The 20,985-nt window shown below is 38.1% G+C and overlaps 1 long non-coding RNA gene across 2 annotated transcripts in view; it reads left to right on the forward strand.

Moving 5' to 3' along the window:
- Window positions 1–20,985, forward strand: part of LOC119716087 (uncharacterized) — a 62,834-nt gene that overhangs the window by 17,938 nt on the left and 23,911 nt on the right. The gene's annotated exons all lie outside the window — the stretch shown is intronic.

Below are 20,985 nucleotides of genomic sequence, written 5' to 3' on the forward strand. Positions count from 1 at the left end.
TTGCAAGGTTCCCTTCCTCTCCATAGCATGCAATGTGTGCTTAGGTGGGTCCTTTTGCAGGCTTCACAGCGTGGGAGTAGGGCAGAGTGCTTTTGCTTCCATGTTATATACTCAAAAATGCAATTAAAGACTTACATTATTGTATGGAATTCTGTTGGGAAGGTTATAAAGATAGGGGCCATCTGCAAAACTCAGGTCCAGGCTTCATATTTCAAACACGTGCTAAACCCAAGGCTGTTTGGAACACAGTTTTTGCTATGCTCTCTCACTACTCTTTCCTCCTCTCTCTGTACATGTGAGTATATGGATACACCATATACTTCATACAGTGTGTGGGCTTATTTATGCCTTATTTATGCCACATTCACATACAAGCTCCTCCGTGGACATGCAGTGAATGCCTTAAGCATAGGAAGACACCAGTATTTAATCTATTAAACAAGCAATTGAGTCCTCTTTATGCCTCTTATTAAAAAACAGCTCTTACTCCCAAGAATTCTTTAAAGGAACTCTTTGAATTCTTTTTTTTTTTTTTTTTTTTTTTTTTTTTTTCTTCATATAAGATGTATTGGCATGATCTGAACCTCCTCAGGCATTCTTTTAAGCCACCAATTGTTCTTGCTGTGAAACCAATGGATAGAAAATCCGTTTAGATGGCAGGGCCCTGCCCTTTGGAGGCAGGCCTACCCCTGCAGAGCAGGCCCGTGGAGCAGGGAACACAGTGCAACGGCAGGGAGGCAGAAACAGGCTCCTCCTGGGCCCTGTCTCCTCCAGGGGCCAGGCTGGGTGGTGTGGGGCTGGTAGGACACTTGGTGGCTGAGGCCTCATCCCATTGCTGCCTCCAGCTCGCCTCAGCGGCTAAGAAGAAAGAGGGACACGGTGCAGCTGCCTCCCCAAGTATCACCACTTTCAAATTCCACTTCTTATCTCAGCCCTTCTTCCTTGTTGCTAATTACCACCTACTCCAAGATGTCAAGAACATACTCCCAGGAATAAACTGCTAGATAAACAAACCCCAGACAAACATCAAAGCTTAAAACAAACTGATAAGTCTCTTTGATTGATTTTAAGGGTCGGCAGGGAGAGGTGTGTTTGGATTGGAAGGTGCAAATGTTGAGCTGAGCAGCACCTGCTGTCTTGTGATCTGACCAAACCATTTGGCTTGAAAAACCCAAGAGATAGGGAATCAGAAATCCATTTGGAGTTACAAAAGCAGCAGGGGAAGCTTAGATGAACAAAGGGGCTCTCCAGGCACAGCCGTGTGCTGCTTTTTGTCAGCTTGCTATCACATTCCCTGCCCCAGCGTGACGGACAAATGCCAGGCCAGATGATGAGATACGATCGGCCTTGTGTGGATGAGGTCTGTACCTGTATTATATGATAGCAGCAGATGCTGACTCAATACAGGGGAAAGAAAAAAAGTAAACCAGAGACCAAATGGCTCAGCAGAAAAAAAAAAAAAAAAAGGCAAAAAAAAACCCAAACAAAACTTATTAGTATTTAGAGCTCTGAATCAGCTCGTAGGAAAAGAGGACAGCAGAGGCTTGGGATATGTCTAAGTGTGGACTGAGCACTTGTGAGAGATGCTCACTTGGAAAATAAAACAGAGAGAGCTGAGCTCCCAAACACCTTCCCAGGTGTCACAGGCTCTCAGTCACTCTATACACATACAGTAGTGCCACCAAAATGAAGAGATCCCCACCTGCTCAGTTAAGCAAGTAGGATCCAAGGGCTCAGAAACCTATCAGCTAGTTTGTAGTATCTATATCTATGCCTAAGGGTGTTTCAAACACTGCAGTAATGGCTGAGGAGTCTCAGTAACATTGTGTTTAGGAATTGCCTTAAAGAGTGACTCCATGAGGGAGAGCAATTGCTGTGGAAATAAAACCAGTATGAGTGGAAATTCTTCTGCTGGGATTGTGCTGCGCAGACTTACAAGTGAAAAAAAAATGCAGCCTAGAAATATTTATTTTACTTACTTGCTTTGATGATGAATTTAACTTTCTGATTTCAATCTGGGAATTGTTAGCTTAGTTATATTATTTTCTTCCTCTAATGAGATAAAAAAAATGGCAGAAGAGAAGGCTGTCTCTTTTTAGTCATGGATGTGCTGTAACTGATGGAAATTCTAATGTAAAGATCACATTTACTGAACTCAGAAGCTCTCAGAAAAGCTTTATATTTTGGCCCTTATTTCTTGCAGTGAATGCAAAGGAAATGAGGCTAACTAATGATGGCTGGATGAAAAAAAGATGGTTCATGTTACTGAAAAATGGAAGTGGGTGGATGTCTCAGAAATACTTGATCAATGTTTGAGAAAAACATGAGAAAATTTCTAAGAAAGGAGTTTACCCTCAGGAATAACGGTGGAAAAAACAACAACAACAACAACAAAATTTAAATAAACTACTGAAATTCTCAGCTTGAGTTTTCATGGTACAAATCCAATTCTTGGATTATCACTTAGCCAGTTATAGATTGGGTGACTCTCCAGTCAGTTAAGAGCAAGCAACAGAGGCTGAATTTCTGCAAATGAGTTTTCAAAACCATATACATTTCAGGACAGAGCAACTTGTCCAGTCCTATTACTTGCATTACCTACAGTATTAGATGATATTTCAAGATGTGCCTGTCTGTAAAAGATAACGATAGCAAAAGTTCCCAGGCATGCTTCATTTCCAAATGACTTTGAAATAATTTGGATCATGTGCAATGAGTTTAAAATTACTGAAGAAATATTGATGTACATTGGAGAGATCAAGGAGGGACATGTTATTCTAACAATCTACTTAAAAATAAAATAAAGCAATGTCACCTCTCTGTACGTTAGACTTTCTGTCTACTGAAATGGCACAGAAAGAACATCTCTGAGGGCTTTCCAGTGCCAATGGCAATGATTTATAGCTTCAGCACTATTTGTTTTAATTTTGGAGGGAGGGGAAGAGGGACGGAATGGATACGATGATACATAAAGAAACATTATTTCCCAAAGGTGGATTTTATTTCTTTAACAATTTATAAAGCTCCATAAGTGAAATATCACTATTTTGGGACTGGTGTTATATATCAATGAGTTTAGCAGCTGCCAGGCTTATGCATGTATTTTGTGCTGTACATACAGTGGAAAGCCCATTGATTCAAAAGTGGTAAAAGAACCTTTATTGTCGTTCTTGCAGTAAATCACCAAATTTGATCCTGAAAGACAGACTGTGCACTGAGAAATGTCAAAGGCAAACTTGTATAATAAGCAAAACCAACTCTGCCTCCACTAATCACCCTAATAACTGCCTCAATAACTGCATTTGACTTATTCTGTTCTTTATTAATAACACGTATTACTTCCACGGTTCTGTTCATTCTGCTAGCACCGTTAACTATGGGGACATATAAATGTAAGCAAGTAATGAAAATATTGATTTAAATTTTCTTAGAGGCTAGTCAGGGAAGGTAGATGTGTACATTGTGTAAGGTAGAAAAAAAAACAACAAATCTTGTGCTTTTCATTTTAGTTGCACTAGCTCTATAGGCCCTTACAGGCTATTTAGTGAGTAACTGGATTTACAGGAAAGATACAGACAAGCTGATTCTAGGCAGAAAATTCAGAGACTAGTGGTTATAGTGTTTTAGTAGAGGATGGGTTCTTGAAGCAAGAGCTCAATTACTGGAAGGTAGAGGTCTGTTACCTCAAAATGGTAAAAATGATTGCATGCAAATCACAGGTAACCCTATGATTTCAGATGGATACCACCACCTGTTTCTGCCTGACTGCTACTAAATCTTAAAGGATGGAGAAAACAAAAACAAAAATCCTTTTTAGGTTTGAGGGAACCTGAGGTAATAAGATAGATAAGATTTTATTTCTCTTCTGGAAAGTAGAGATATCATGTTTCATTTGGGGATTTTATACAGCAGAAAAGAAACTTTCAAAGGGGCTCTCTAGCCCTTCTTTTAAAAAAGCCTCTGTAGTAATTGCTTGAGTTACCTGTCTTCATCCCTGGGAGTGCACTTGAGGTGAGAAAGAATTTAGCTCTGCTGAGATATACACACTGTTCCCCCATGTGTTTTCTCTCCCTTTTAACTTAAGTCATGTTTTAGTTGGAGAAAAACCTAGTTTTCAGCTCTGCAACTACAGAGCCCTTACTGTCAGCAGAATCAGCATATTTTCCTTAGGCAAAGACAAAAGAGACAATAGAAGGGCAATATATACAGTGCACATTGTTACATACTCAGTGGGGACTTCTGGTATGGGATTGATTATGGGGATACAGTGTGAGGCAGGGCCATATTCTTCTCTTAGAATGTGTTGGGAATCCAGAAAGCTATTGCAGACACTGATGCCTTTTTCATTGCTTTTATTGGGTGCGAGGTCTCTGGATTTAGCTTGTTATTATAGGATGTTTATGTATTTATTTACTTAGAGATAATTTAGTCCAGAGTTTGCTGAATATTCCATGTGTTCATCGAGATGAAGCAAGATTGAAAAGCTGTGAATTAAAAGTTTACTTATGTTGATATCATTCTTGCTCCAGGGTTTTGCAAATCACTGCTCGTGGCAGTGAAATGGAGAGCAGCTCTACTGATTTCTGTTCGGATCTTGCAAAGCAGAAGTCTGCTGATTTTTCTGTTCCTAAGGACGTCTGCATAGTTTGCTAATCCCTGGAAGTGGGGAGCCAGCTTTTAACAGCAGCAGGAGGGACTGGACCTTTGGTGTTTGCTAGCTCTGAAATTGGGATTTAGCCAGATTATTCTTCATTTCTCACAAAAGGGGAGTCATAGTGCTTGCTGGAGCCAAATGACAGTTGTGGGAGCTGGGACTTCCATTTACTACACACAACAGCAAAGCTAAGAGGAAGCCATGGTTGCCAGATGTTTGTTTTACATAATCCAGAGGATGCAGATGTCTTTCTTCAGCAACGGAAGTTCTGTGACATTCTTTAAAGGATGGTACCTAAGAAGCTTTCCCTAGTTTGTGACCTGGGCCCTGGACTATGTGTGTCTGGGAGGAAGGGAGCGAGGATCCCTTTCCTCTTTTCAGGTTACCTCAGGTTTGGGTCCTGGGATGACAGAATAGCTAGGACTTTATGTCTGTTTAGTCATAGTCCAGAGGAAAGCGGGTGGGAGAATAGCTTAAGCGGTGGCTTCCTTCCTGCAGCAACCTGCACCAACCCTGAAGAAAGGAGTACAGATTGTACTCACAATCAGCCTTTACACAGCTGGTGGACTGTGAGTGCAGCACCTCTGAACCCACTTATGTTAATAAAGAACCATTTAAAGAACATAGGCTTTTTTTTTTTTTTTTTTTTTCATTATTGCTCAGTGTGATGTTCCAGAGGTTGATAAGACAATAAAACTTGAAGACAAACAAAGCAGTGCCTACTTACAAAATAATAGTAATAGTAATAGTAATAGTAATAGTAATAGTAATAGTAATAGTAATAGAAGAGTCATAAACATTGGGACTGGTTTAGTTTCTGGATTAAACTGTATTTAGCATCAGTCAAAATGTTCACAATCTCTGTAAAGAGTCAAGAAAGGGAGTTAGAAATGAAACAGTGGGAATACAAGTCACACACCCTTACCATAACAGATATGCAGAATGTGAAAACACCTGAAGAAGATGGTTGACAAACGCTGTGTCCTCATACCTGATAAAGTAGAGAAACTCTGCTGACAACAGGGCTACAGTAAACAGATTTCTCTGAGCACTGTAGGCAGTGTCCATACTTGCAAACAAAACAAGATCAAGCCTTGAGCAGTGGCTGATGATTGTTCAAATAGTTCAGTTGTTTACATGATCTCTGCTATTGCTCTAGAAATATCAACAGGTATTTTCCCAATTATCCCTACATGTGAATTAGGAGATAGCACAAAGCATAGGTGTTTCTGAATATAAGCAGTCTGGATGCAGCCACCTTCCTTTGTTGGGAAAATGGTTCTTGCAGCCACACTATCTAGCTAGATTAACATCCATCTCATAGCCTGGCATCCCCTGATACTTCTCACTGGTGCCTGTTCTAAAGCCATTCATGTTCTCCTGTCTTTCCCATTGGGCAGAAATATATATATGTTTAGGTGTATCATATAGCCAGGTCCAATGTAATTCCAATGGCAATGATAAATGGCAGCATTAGACTGTGAAAATATGACCAAGTGTAAATGGCATAAAATAAAAGTATCCCAAGTCCATAGGAAAACGTAGGGCACCAGTAAGAAACTTGTGAAACAAGAGAGTGGAGCCGTTAGAATAATTTAGCTAAAGCAGGCACCCTGTACTAGGAGAAATGATGGAACATACCTGAGAAAAACATCCCCCAGAAACTTGTTTGATAACAAGGATAGGAAAAATGTCCTTTCACTCCTACCTTTTCACCTGGAACATTACTTTTCATCTGTGTCCTCTTCTCACTGCTGGCCATGTGGCAAGGGAAAAAAGGCAAAGTACGACACCAAATGATGGCAGCCCGAAGAATTTCTGACTTGATTTAGCTCTGTGCAGAGATGCTGTTTGGTTTAAAATCTTCTCTTCCACCTTCCCCAGTTTCTTCATTGGAGCTTCAAAGGGATGGAGTTGCTCTATCCTCTTTACCCACCCTTGTCTTTTCAGTCAGCATAACTACACTGAACAACACTGCAAGGAACTACTCTCAAGTAGTAAAGTGCCCAGGTGTTGTGGATTTGTATTCTGAAAAAAAAAATAAAATAGAATTTCTGAGATACTGAATATTTCAGAATATTTCAGAATATCTCAGAAGATGCTGAAAGTACTGGTATTACCTATTGTCTTTGCTGCATGCCTTTGCCTTACCTCTTTTGTAAAAAGTGGGATTCTTGGGGCATGATCCTCTAGTATTACATATATGTTTGTGGCTTGATTTTAGGCAGTAATCATAATTAGAGAAAATAGCTGCAATCAGTTGCCACACAGAAATGCATGTATGACTTCCCATTGTAGAGAGCTAAGGAACTGCGCATCTTTGTGGAGTTTGTGGGACAGTACCCCACTTCAACAACAAAATATCCTCAATGTGAGAAAGGAAAGACAACAATGACTTCGGCTTACAACCATCATTTAAAGTCAAAGAAAGCTTATATTGAAAGAGGTGGAGGAAGATTCTTCATGGTGAGATGAAGATAGAAACCCATTGGATATGTAGACAGTGAGACTACAGAGAGTTTAATTATCTCCAGTGAAGACTGGGCAGAAGGAACCATCAGTACTACAAAGAAGAGAACAATACACCTGTTGAAACAAGCATAGAGAATTGTTGAGAAAAATTATGCTGCTTCTGCTATACATCTGTTGACTTTTGAGAGACTCCAGCTGCACTCTGAAAAATGTAGAGTGTTTAGGAAATGCTCAAACTAAAGGGTGGGAAGAAGTTCAGTGATTTATAGGGATGCCTAACTTATCTTTCTAGATTCTGCACATGCTTATCAGAAGCCTGTGAACTCTTGAGACAGTTTGCACATAGTGGGCGTATGGTGAGATACCAAGAAACAGACATTTGAAAGAGTAAAGAAAAATGTAAATGATATATCAGGCTTTAAATATTATCAAGCAGAGCAGCCCTGGAACTATGGTGGCTATGTCTACATAGACACACCTTTAAACAACTGGGATTGCTCCAAGCGCCACAAATTTATGCCCAAAGCAAAACCCATCCAATTGATACTTTAGTGTTAACAGTCTACTTTCTCTCCCTTAAATGCCTGCAATAAATGACTATGTCTTCTCTCTTCAAAATTTAGGAAAAGTCAAATATATAAAAAGTCCATAAAAGTAACAAGTCTTTATGAAACAAAAATGGAGTCAACAAGATTGATTATCAGCTAATGTGAAGCTGCTTTTTGTGTTTTCTATGCCAACACAAACTGGGGCTAAGGCAGACTGGGCAGGTGTAAGTGAAAAACGTATGTGTAATAGCCATCTGTCTGACTGTCATTCATATGAACATAGCATGATGACGTCCTCCAAGATCTGTATCTTCATTAATTTTTAGGTACACCTGGCACTAGGAGGAGGCAAGGCTAGGAATCCATATTGAAGACTATCCAGTATTCCTGAAGGGCTAGACATTCAAACGTGGATCTTTAGTGTTAAGAAAACAAAGTGTCTTTGTGTTTGTGGGCACAAGATGAATTTAGACGCCTACTAGAATTCAAGAGCAAGGGAAGGTGCTGTACAGACACAGACTGTAGGGAGTCTTAGAAAGTGGATTATGAGAAGAAATTAAGGACACAGGTTACAGCAGTTGGCACCAAAATTCTGATACACAGAGAAAGAGGCAGGCGCATACTGAAAAGGATGAAATAGCTGAGGTTTTTGGATAACAGAAATCCAATTACTTCACTTTTGGGTGCAACATGAACATGTGGTCTCATTGCAGTCCATTAAAAAGCAATACGATCAAGCTAATACTAAATACATCAAAACAACTACCCTATATAGTGGAAACTGTATTGATCATGGAAGAAATAGGAAAGTTCATGAGGATTTCTGGGGATGACATACACATATACTCTATATCCTATTGTGAATATAAAACATCTGGGACTCCGGAACAGGAGATAAAATCCCTGAACATGTTACAGTACCTTCTGATCCCTCACAAGACACTTCAGGCAGCTGAAACAAATGTGCTAGAAACAGTGAAATGACTCACACTCCAGCCTTAGTTGCTTCACAATAAAAGACCACAGGATGTTACTTCTTACTCTGCAGTAAGTAGTGACTTTGGTGAGCAATACACGTTCTTGCAAGCAGAAGGCCAAGTGTTCATCCTGATAAATTTAGGACATGACACCCTGACATAAGTATATGTACAAAAGCTTAAATGAAAATGCAGGTCTTTCAGAGATGAGCCAGAAAACATACCCAATAGTCAAGCATGAAAGACATATGCAGAACAGTAGAGAGCAACTAGCTGGTAACTGCAGGAAACTCTACTGCCTAACGACATCCCAGACCAACACTGTGAAGCACTCTGTTCATAGTGAAGGGCAGGAATTTCATTGTTAGAATGAATTATAATCCAGTTTCTAAGAGCTGGGTTCTCTCTTTAGATGAAGTCTTTGTCTTAAAGGGCTATTTTTTCCCCACTATTTGTAATGCAGTAGTTCAAATAGCCGGGAGCCAATGACTGCTAGGAAGACCATAAGCCAGATGACTACTGACTTTCAGCACAGAGAAAGCTGGGCAGAAATGTTGACTCACAGGTGTGTCACTAAATCACTGTGCCAGCCAGGATTATTCCTCAGGTGATGCACCACACCTGTCTAAGAGCTGTGCCTGCACAGACAAAGTATGAATCCAATTAGTTCATAAAGAGAAAAAGATTGAGAGGGGAGAAGAAAATTCAACAGGTCAGGAAGGGACTGCATTGTCTAAGACTGTAAGAGACAGTTCCAGTAGTTCTCATCCTACATTCCTGTATATTCAAAAATGGAGAGACAAGGTCTTCATTCAAATGCACTAACTGTAACCATCTACAGCAGTAGGTATTTCTGCCAAGACTGGTCTGTAACTGGGATATTTATATGAACAAATGACCACTTTCCCAGCTATCTTCTGGTTTGTGCAACCATGTGGCTTGCACATACAGAAGTGGTTGCGCACTCAAAGAGACATGCACAGTGCTGTGTGTATGGAGTCTATGAAAGTTGTTACCTACTTAAAAATATCTCTGAGAGAAGAGATTAAAAAGCTGTGTGTGCTATAGCTGTTTGTTTCTGTGCAACAACCAGCATCTCTCAATGTTAATATGTGAGATATGGGCATTAATGAAACTGTAACACACTGGCACTGGCACCACAAAAATAATATATATATGTATATTTAATTTAAAATGTCTATTTGTGGGAACGGTCTATCTTAAGCCTGACTTCTTGACTTTCTAAAAGAAAATATTTTTCTAGATATCATTATTAATTTTTATTTATTTTTTTAACAGAAAAAAAAAAACAACAAAAATTTAACAAAAAAAAAAAAAATAAATAAATCAGGAGAAAAAAAAATAAATCAGGAGAAAAATCTTTATGCTATCCTTTAGGGAAATGCAGACTTAAGATGCTACTTCAGCTAACCCCAAAGTCATTGGGAGTGAAGACCTCAGAAATCTCATGGGCTCCAGTTCAGCAAAAGACTTTAGCACATCCTTAACATTAAACATGTGGGCTGTGCCTTTGAAGTCAGTAAGTGTACTCACATGCTTTAGCCTACTGCTGGATTGGGCTTTGACCACCTGTTTTTTATCTCAGCAGTAAAGAGCATCCAGTCATTTCTGATACTGCCTTACTCATGCTAGTGGTTCCTGAGCTCTTAGTATGACTACTGTGAATACAAGGCTTATTCAATTCAGATCATGTTAAGCCCACCAGTAATATTGAAAGTCCCTTAATATTTAGAATTCTGCTTGCACTCTCTCTCTTTTTTTTTTTTTTCCCTCACTTTTTCGCTGATAATTCTATTTGAGTTGGTTTGCTCCAGGGATTCAGGGATTCCTGCACTTTTCCCCTCCAAAAGCCAGCCAGACTAGTTACTAAATATTCATAATTGCTCACAGTCCAAGACACAAATTAGATTATCCTTTGTAAATTCATTTATTCACTTGTTGGAATAATGGAAGTCAAGCTTCCATTATTTGTTTTTTCTTATACCTACAGAAGGGAACAGGAATCAACCCCCTAAGCACCCCCCCACACCCCTTCCACCCCCCCCCCCCCGCTGCATATTCACTACATTTTCTTCTGAAGTGCCAAAATACTCAATTTGTATTTTCTTCCTCAGCCTGCAAGGAAAATAAGGTAATGAAAAATGAACTGTACCAAAGAATGAAACATGTATAAATGCAATTTAATGAAGAAGATTTGTTTTGAGTGTCCGAAGATATGACTGCTCATTTCCATTCTGGTGGTCCAGGCTCTGAACATACCTTTCTTTTGGGGGATGGCTGTATGCTACTGGCTGGTATAACTGGCTGGTTGTACCCATTCACTACCTAAAGCCTGGAAGCTCTCATGTTTTCCTGTATTTACAAACAGAATCATTGACCTAGTTTTGGATACAGAGTTCTGTTTCTCCTCTCAGACTGATTTTGAGACCAATATTTTTTATTCCATTAATTGGAGTTTTGTTTCAAAGTGATATGTAAAGTACAAAGGAGAGAAGACAAGACAAATAATTGAAGCAACAACTGGGATTTTGATAATAGCACTTTTTGGGCCTGGACACAATTGCTGGCTTTCTGTTGATCTGTTGCTATCGAGTTCCATGCTCTTTTCTGCTGACAGCTCTGGATATTCACATTGCCTTATAATGCCATTGACAGATGCAATGATACATCCTGACGTTGGCAGACCTAGATCAAGTTTTAATGCCTTGAAAACATTAGTGAGAAAGGACTGAAATTTCACAGAACAGTTTCAGGACATTGCCATTTCTTCCATGTTTATTAGAGGGAATAACCATTTTGCTCTGGATCAAATTTGCAGATGCTCCTTGGAACATCGTTCTTGATACATTTGTAATGACAATGTTTCATTTTCCAAGCCTTCATTTTCTTGGAAGAAGTAATGTCATTCTGGGCCATGGAAAGTCATCTGCCCTGGTGGGAAAAGTAAAAATTATACTAACAGAAAAAAGAGAATAAAGGTGTTTACAGAGAGGATACAGATATGAAAAAGAAACAGAGAACTTTTCTAATAGCTTGTGGATTTCTCATTTCAAAGTTCTTTGCCATGAGATTTTTTTTTTTCTCGTGGCTAAAGTGTTAGCCACCTGATACCATGTTCTCATAAATGTAAAAATTAAACCTTAGTGTTTTGTTGTTTTTTTTTTTTTTGGAGGGGGGGGCGGGGATTACTTGGTTGAGAAAAACAACTTTGAGAAAAAAATTAGTTTTAGAAACTAAATAGCATGTTATATTGATTTAACCAAAATATTCACCCATATTCCAACCTGCTGAATGTGTAAGCAGACTTGTCATCCTATCTCAAAACTAGCAGCCATCTCATCTCTTTACCCCTCTGCTGATTGCAGTTCTGATTTACATCAACAATGCATGAAATTATCCCATCTAATGATAGTAATTTAATTGAGAAAGCAGAAGCACAGGGATGATATTGGCTCAGAAAAGATGGAGACGGACAAGTATGAACTTTCCATTATTCTGGATGCTGCTTGTAAATGTTTTTCCTCTTATGAACTTTGACTTGTCATGGTTGGAAAATCATTACAGCAAGTAGCTGCAGATGCCATTCAGTGCATATTACATGACTGTTGGGCTCTTCTATATCTTTTCAGTAGAATTTCAGCCAACCTACGTAATCATTTCTAGTCAGCCTTATAAATTTGCCTGCAAAGGATGAACTTCAGAATGTCTTTGCTGCAATGTAATGATGATGCACCAAACCAAAATATAATGCTAGATTCCTTTGAATATTCCTGACACTTTATAGAAAGTATATTTATTCTCAAAGTAGTTTGCCGTTGCTGTAAGGTGCTGGCATGATGAACCTTCTGATTAAAGTCTTCAGCCACCTATCAGAAAGAGGATGATTGGTAACAACACAGTTACACTACAATTTTCCTCCATCCTAACCTGTCTATAATAAACTTCTAGGGATGAGAATGAATTCAGTTTTCATGGCCATTTGATTCTCACCTTCTCTTTGAGGACAATGATGTCATTTTTGGACTTTCCAGTCTCTATTTGAACCTGACAAGTTCTATTTGAACCTTCAGGTTCTATTTGAACCTGAAGTCTCACAAACTAGGCTTTTTGAAGGAGCAGAACAGTAAACAAGATGGAAAGGCTTAAAGCAGAAATGCAGTACATTTGACTGAGTAGAAGTTCATGGGAGACAAGACCGAGTGTGGGCTTGTTATAAGAAAAAAATCTGGGACTTTTTCTTTCCCATTCTAACATCCTTCATTTGCCTGGACCCATCTACACAATTTTAGGAGGTTTGGCATGGTTGAAAATGGAGTTTTTATTTGCCACCTATTGTTGTTAGCTCTTCCAGAACACTCTACTTCCAATTATTTTAACCCTTTTTCATGCTACTTCTTTCCACATCTGGTCTTCTGACCAGAATTACAGATATATGTCTATAGAAAGAAAAGTCTCCAAAGAGTTAAACTGTTGTTGTTGTCGTCATTGTCATTTATTTCACTCTCCTTGAATCACATGGGCAAAGGAAATGACAAAAGAGAAGGAAATGGTTCTCTGATCAGAGATCCCTTTCTTGCCACATACTTTTGGTAGGGAGTGGGGACAGGAGAGATCTACATAGGATTGTGGGACCCGATAATGGGGAACACGTTTGTCAGCATAAGCAGCTGAACAACTGAAGGAAGTTACAGTCCTATATGATATCATACACAGATCTGTGAAACAGGGTGTCTTGTCATATCACATGTGTCTAGTTTCCCTCTAGGAAAATGGGCAGCAGTTACCATGGATTAGACAGATGCATGACACATAGGACAAAAAAATACCATGTGATGGTACTATTTGATTAATTTCTAGTCTAATTCCACTGATTGGTCAAATTAGGTCACTTCTGTAAAAATACAGGAGACTAGTCAACAATGAACATTCTTCTTGCAAAACATGATAAAACAAAAATGCTTGGAAGACCCCATAGCTAATACAAAATATACAAGTTTTCAATACAAAGAGAAGTACAGACAAGCTGGAAGCCAAGAGCAATACCAGGAGAGCAGCCCAGACATGGGGGGAAACAGATCAGACACTCAAGGAGATGGCAATTAAAATACAAGTTCACTCACTTGAACAGCTCAACTTCAATGGGTCTTCAGCCAGAGTTTGATGATATTGCATGTGAGACCAGAGAGGACACATTTTTTATTCTTCTTGAAATCGAACCTCTTCTTCAGTGTGCACTTTTACTGATCAATATTGATAGAGTTAAAAGCACTAAAATTCAGATCAGGATATTTCTGTGAAAATGGCTGGAAATAGAATAAACAAAAACATATATGTTTAAATGTATATGTTTTGGTTTTGTAATACTTATTTTCTGAAGGTTATTTCAATTACTAATGTTCACCAGGAGAAAGGATGACTTCCCAGGAGGTCTAAAACCAAAACAATTGAAATCTTAGAAAAGTGCTGGAGCTGAAATCAGAAAAAAAAGTTTGCATCAATAAAATAATTTGTTTTAATACTTTAAATTTTTACTTTCAAAAAATTTCAACTCAAATTCTAACTGAAAAAATCACCCTAATTTTTATTATTTATTTATTTAATTATTTATTAACACCTTTGGGTTATTTTGATTTTCCTTGTCACGGTGCCTTCTATAGCAGGACTGTAGTGATTCTGCACTATTTACCATTATGTCTTTTTGCACCATCAATGGTTCTCTTTCACAAGTTTCCCCTACAACTGACAGTAGAGGTTAGTGAAATTTTCTTCTCTTGCATGATATTGAGTTAGTTGTCATATGTTATACCAAGTCTATTCCTGCATTTTTAGAATTTCTGTTTTTTTTTTTTTTTTTTTTTTTTTTTTTATAAATAGATCAGAATTCTCAAGCTAAATCTACACGATACATTTTAAAGGGACAGTCAGTATCTATTAGAGTAAACAGAAGCAAAACTGAATTAAAACTGAAATTAAAACTCCAAAAAAGTTGTCTACATAGTACGCATGATATTTTGATTTGTGAATAGAAGCTATCAACATTACCTACCCTTTCCTTCCTTTCCTCCATTCTCCCCCAACCTTCAAAAAAAAAAAAAAAAAAAAAAAAAAGTGAAGTTAAACCCCAAATATATCCATAAGCAGGATCACAAAATCATGACAAATCTAGAATATCTGTTTGGAAAAATGTATGCAGTCTTGTTTTAGGATTTAGGTGGCTGAAGTTGCCTGGCTGCTTCCTAGGGATTACTGACTGCAAGTTTCCAGTGTCTCACAGTGACATGATTGCTACTTCTCTGTTTAGTTAATTGAAGATTTGAGTAACTCATGGTAAAGAGAGGCAAACACAAAGAGCAATTGTCTTGTGGTTGTTTTGTGGTGTGGACTTGAAGGGCCATACCCTTTGAATGAGTTAACACCTTGTCCCCAGAGTAAAGAAGTATAAAAATAAAGATCTGAATAGTATTGTTCCAGTCGAGTAAAATTAGAAGCCGTTTTTAACAGCTCCCATTCTGCAGTGCTATTGTTAGAACTTGTTCACTTGCTGAAGTGTGCTGCATAATGCTACAGTATGTGCTCCATCCTCAGTGTAAGAGCTCTTTTCTGATAGCTTTCTGGAGCCAAGAATGTGCCATATAAAATGAAGCAGCTATTAAAATGTGCATGAAAAAACAATTTGCTTTATGCTTAGTTATACCTTCAAGGTTGATAGTTATCAATGTATTCAATCTGAGTCTCTGTGTCTAATCAAGTATTAGAACATAAAATGGTAGTAAGCATAATAAAACCATTGCAGTAGGAAAGCCAATCACCCAGTGATTTGCTGAAAAGTTTGTGGGATGTGGAAAAGAGAGGAAGAGGAGCGGAGAAGTGGGAAACATAGACCTATTTACTATTCATTCAGTTTGAATGTGGCTTTTGCACCATCTATATTAGCTAATTGGGTGTTCATCCAAAAGACTTTACAAGGAGGCAGAATTTGTACAAAACTTGCATGAACTGTGGTACCACACAGATAGGAAACATCCTGGACCCCAAAACAAGCATCCAACAATGATTCTGCCTGTTTTAACTGGTTGGTGGAAAGGAGAGATTTCTTCTTCTACCAGTTTTTATTGAAATCATCATATATATGTCTAGATAGACTAGTCACGGTAGAATGAATCCAAGGTCAATTCCTATAAGCTAACTCTTCTGGATTTCTGTTCAGTTATTGAAGTATTTGTCATTAGCAGCCATTTATATATATATATATATATATATATATATATTTGTTAATAGAAGTACTACATACTACTGTTTCCCTCCCCTTGCAAAAATGTACACTGTTCCATGTGTAAGTAAGCTACAAAGTGTAAAAGAAAGAATTAGAAAAGTAAAAGAAGTCATGCACCCTTTGAAACACAGGCAAAAATTCTAAGCATGAAAAAAATGTACATCCTCACAGGAATTTATTCTCATTTCAGCATGAGTAGGATTTACATGTCAGTAATTCTATACTACAACAGGCACTCAGAAAAATCTGTGCATTTAAGTAGGCCTCTAGAATCTTAAGACAAGAAAGAAGTAATATTTGATAGGCTCCTAGTGGGATAAACTTCATAGGGACATCTGAAATGTGAAGGAAAACATCCAAACAACACCTACTTTTCCCCTCTCTATCCTTTTCCTCTCTTTGAATTCTCCAAGTGACAGTCTATAGCAATATGAGGACCGACAAGGAACACAAACTACCTGAAAATTCCACAGAGATTCAAGACCTCAAGGATATATTCAGACTTAAGGAGATTCTCAAATAGACTTAAAGGCCCACTCTGGCATCTGGTTTCAAGAACATGGCCAGTGACACAGGAAAGTCATTATTCAGAGTCCCTGTCCAAAAATTGGAGAGATGGATGCACTACCAAATTTATATTTCTCTTGAATGTGGTCTGAATTTGACTTTCCTTTCTGTGCAGGGATCAAGGATATGGAATGCCTAGAAAGCGGGCTGAATCACTCCTTGCTTTCTGAATTCTATGCACAAGAATCTATTGAAGGGGCCTCTATGTTGTGGTGTTTCCTCACAAGTCCTCAATCCTCTGCGCTATAGAAAAATCACTGGAGAAGCAGGTAGAAATTCCTTGCACAGATCCCATTGATTCACATAGTTCTCACTGAAGGACTGGGATATAATCATATGTGTTTCTTACGTCAATAATGTATCTCCTGCCCTGTAAGACCCTTTAGTTTACTTTGAACTTTCATTATATAAGATATATATATATATTTTCAAGTGATAATTAAAACAGTAAGTACCTGTGTCTGGATTTAACTTTGGTGGAATTATTTTCAAAGAGATGCGAATTACATTCCCCTTTTCTAAAAATAACATTGGTGGAAAAAGACCTCATATAGTCTCTGTCTAGTATTATGAGGTCTATACAGCAAGCTTTGATTTCCTCGTATAGGGGAATAACTTGGTAAAATTCAAGGGATATACAACCACTGACTGGAGGAATTTCTAAGGCATTTGCCTCTCACTTACTGAAATGTGTTAGTCCTTGAACGTGGTTCCTTCTTTGAATGTGGTAATACTTAGAGCCTTGTGCTGCCTTTGATCACATACTTTAATCATAGAAATTAGAGATGGAGCAGGCATATTCATTCATCTAGTCCATTTCCTGCTGCTGCAGGATTGGTCTGCAGTTTATTTTTGAGGGCTTTCTAGTGCTCTCATTTCTCCCAGAGATCAATGGGAGCTCCTCACCCAGATCAAGGGCAATGAATGGTTCATAACTTGTGAAACTCATACTGAATTTTATTTTGTATGATGTTATGTTGCATAAGTGGTGGAATAGTGGAGAATTCTTCTCTTACAGCTCAAAGGAAAGCATCTGCTAGAGGACTAGGCAGGTATTAGTTGAGTAGAAATGAAAGAATATCCTGGTTATTTTTCTGTGCACTCAGCTTTCTAAACACAAGTGGCTTTCTGTAAGTATCATGTGCAGAATTTTCAGTCAGAAAATTCTGTGCAGAATTTTCAGTCAGCATTTCATTCTTATTCTTCCTCAGTATTTTTTGCTACTTTTTTTTTCTACTTTTTTTTTTTTGCCATTTTTTTTCCTTTTTCTCTCTCTCTTTTTTTTTTTTTTAATTTTAATAAAAAAGCTAGATTAGTGTTGCTGTAAGAGTTTTTTTTTTTTTTTTTTTTTTTTTTTTTTTTTTTTTACCAGCTAAACTGGTTGCATTTTATTCCTGATAAGTTAGCATTTCAGAAAAAACAGACATAAAGTTTTGCATGTGCTATGGTGAATTTTTAAGTTTTGGTCTTTGAGTAAATTGCTAATGATTTGCCTACCATCTATATTAGGGAAATTAAGATAAAAGTTTTACCTTGGGGTTTCTTGTAAAACAATATTGTCTAGGGCAATGATCATGCAGTAGGGGCTGTTTACACTTTTTTTTATTACCGAATTTGTTATAATCCCTGAATCTTTCCTCCACCCAACATTCCCCTCATTAATTGTTGTTTCACCTCAGAAGGTTCTGATGATTTGCAATATTCCCTTGGCTTCCATGATACAGTCTATCTGGCATTTCCTTTCTAGTACAGTACTCTTCAAAGTAATTAAAATATAAGCCACAACATGAAAAAGCCTGAATTCAGCTGTCAGGCATGTCTGCATATCATGGCACTGGTCCGACCATAAGCTTCTTAAACGACGCCCTGCCACAGAGTTCCACAAAATGGAAGATTGCCAAACAGTTTTTAATTCATATAATTTAAACTCAGTGGCATGAATAACTGCAAAATGCAGAAAACTGTCAAAAGAAGTCCAAATACTTGCTGAGCTACAAAATCAAATGTGACTTTTCAGCTTCCTCTGTGGTTTGTAGTTAGCGTTCATTATTGTGTAACAAAACACAGCATCTCCAGTAACTGGTGCTTATTTAATACCTGTAGCAATGAAGTCCTTGCCCTGATCCAGAGCAGTGGCAACAGTGCATTTTCTCAAACAGCAGCAGAAAAATTGTAGTACATAATTGCAAACATGGAACTGCCCTTGCCCTAAATATATTTTAAGTGGGCATCTAATGAGCAGGACCAAAGGAATTCCATGGAGGAGGAAGTCTTAAAATAGTATGGTTGTGAGTTGAGCTGTAAGAGGTATTTGGCTGGCTCTCAACCCACAGAAGGCAGTGTCACACAACAGCCCAGTGTTGCTGGGGGCAGGTCATTGTTAGTCCCTGCAGGAAAGGGATTAACCAGACAATTGCCTTTCTGCAGAGCAGAAACAAACTTCCCCATTAATTGCTACCAGCCTCTTCCTGCTCCAGTAGGTTACTCTGGCTTTTTTCACTGCTCGGCCTTTGCCATCAGAGCAGACAGTACCTATAGTACAGGATGCCCTTCCCCATTAACTCTTTCTGTGTTTGTTTTTCTGCACCACAGCCTGCTGCAACATTGGCACTCATAGAGATGACAAAGTATGTTAAGATTTACCATGGAGATTTAATCATACAAAATAATTTATTAATATTATGCACTGAGCATTACTATTACTGCTGTAATATAGCATAAACCCATGTACAGCTCCAAGTGTAAGAAAAGGCCTTTTATCACACCTCTTACAAGAATAAATAAATAAATAAATAAATTATATTTAACTTAATTTTCTCCACCTTAGCTTGAATTGCAGTTACAGGAATTGCCATCCTGGAGCAGTCCAGTAAATTAGCTAAAGTGTATTACTAACCCTCCAGCTACAGTCTGAGCTAGATGCTTCGCGGGATGGTGAGGCCACATGCCTGCAAGAATGCATACTTTCTACCCTTTAGCTTGTTGACTACTTGCAGACAGAACACTATGCTCTACCTATGTGCCAAGATAGAACAATCTTGTAGATTAGGTTAATACTATATTATTGCTGCTGAAGGGCTGGCATCTGGGCACGGAGGGTTTTTTTCTTGTTCCTGTGTTAAACAAACTAACGATGCACATTTGTCTCCATCTGAGGTTGGGGAAGGGGCACCATCCAGTCTAATCTTGTTTCCTTTCTTGATTTTTCTCTGTATTCACTTTGGTATGACTGAGTATGTCTGAAACTGATATTATTATTGACATCTTTTCTCTTGCTATCACTTCCTGCAAAACTTCTAGTTACTCAGGCTGGTATCTGGAGTATTTAAATATTTACCTTTTCTGTCCCCTCTCCTGTGTCCTTGATATGCACTTATAGGTTTTTGCAAATCCTGAGACTTATTCTTGTGTAGATGTGTAAAAATATTAGATTTCCCCTTCATTCTCTTATTAAAATTTTCCCTTTCGTGGATCCAGGGATTTCCTGCATTTTCAGATTGTCACTCTGAGAAGGCTTTTGCTGACAATGTCACTTCTCTGCTGCAATGCCACACTTTTAGAATCTCTTCTTTCACACCTTCAGAGATTGTCTTAGCCTTTTTCAGTCTTCATGGCAGCCTTTTTCACTAATGTTTTTTGTTTGTTTGTTTGTTTGTAATGTTTATGCCCCTTCCTCAGCATGCATCAGACCTCACTCCTCATTTTCATACAGCTCTGTACATCGTCTGTGCTCATTCACAGCCTGGAGAAATGTGTCTTCCAATTCCAAGAGCATAAATGATTTGATCACAATTATACCTTTGGGGAACTCTCCTGGTCTGTATCAAGCACCTTTCCTTCCTTCTCTCAGAAACACACAGCCAAAGCTGCTGGTGTGCCATTCCCTTCCTACTGAACTCATTACTATGATGGACAATATGAAATAGGAAAAAATGAAAACCCATAGAAAACTCCTTGCTAAAACTCATTATACACCAGTCAGCCACTGCAAAGTACCAACTTTTTACCTGAAATGGTAATAATAGGTTCAGTAAAGAACACAAAACCTTGATTGTCTCCCAAAAGCATATGTGTTGCCTGAATTGTGTACACTCAGCCTGATACTTCAGAGGGTGAAAAATATCCCATTTCAGCACATGATCAATTATGCAGTGCTGAAAACATTAGGGTATCTTTCTTGTTACACTACTGTCTATTATTACATTGCAGTTCTCTCTAGTAGCAGTGCATATCTCATTTTAAAACCAATTAGAAAATACATGAAAATCATTTTTTAAAAATTAATTAATTACTTAAAATATGAAGTCTGGATGTCTGATAAAGCTTAACTTTCTTGCAATTTTTTCCTCTCAAAATAAGGCCTGCATATATAATTAATATTTTTTAAAAATCTACTTTTCCTTCAGAAACTTTTAACATTTTTAGCTTTTACTTGTGACCACATGATCTTCTGAATGCTCCATTTTCTAAGCA

Source organism: Anas platyrhynchos, chromosome 2 (genome assembly GCF_047663525.1).
Source record: "Anas platyrhynchos isolate ZD024472 breed Pekin duck chromosome 2, IASCAAS_PekinDuck_T2T, whole genome shotgun sequence".
Classification (NCBI taxonomy): Eukaryota; Metazoa; Chordata; class Aves; order Anseriformes; family Anatidae; genus Anas; species Anas platyrhynchos.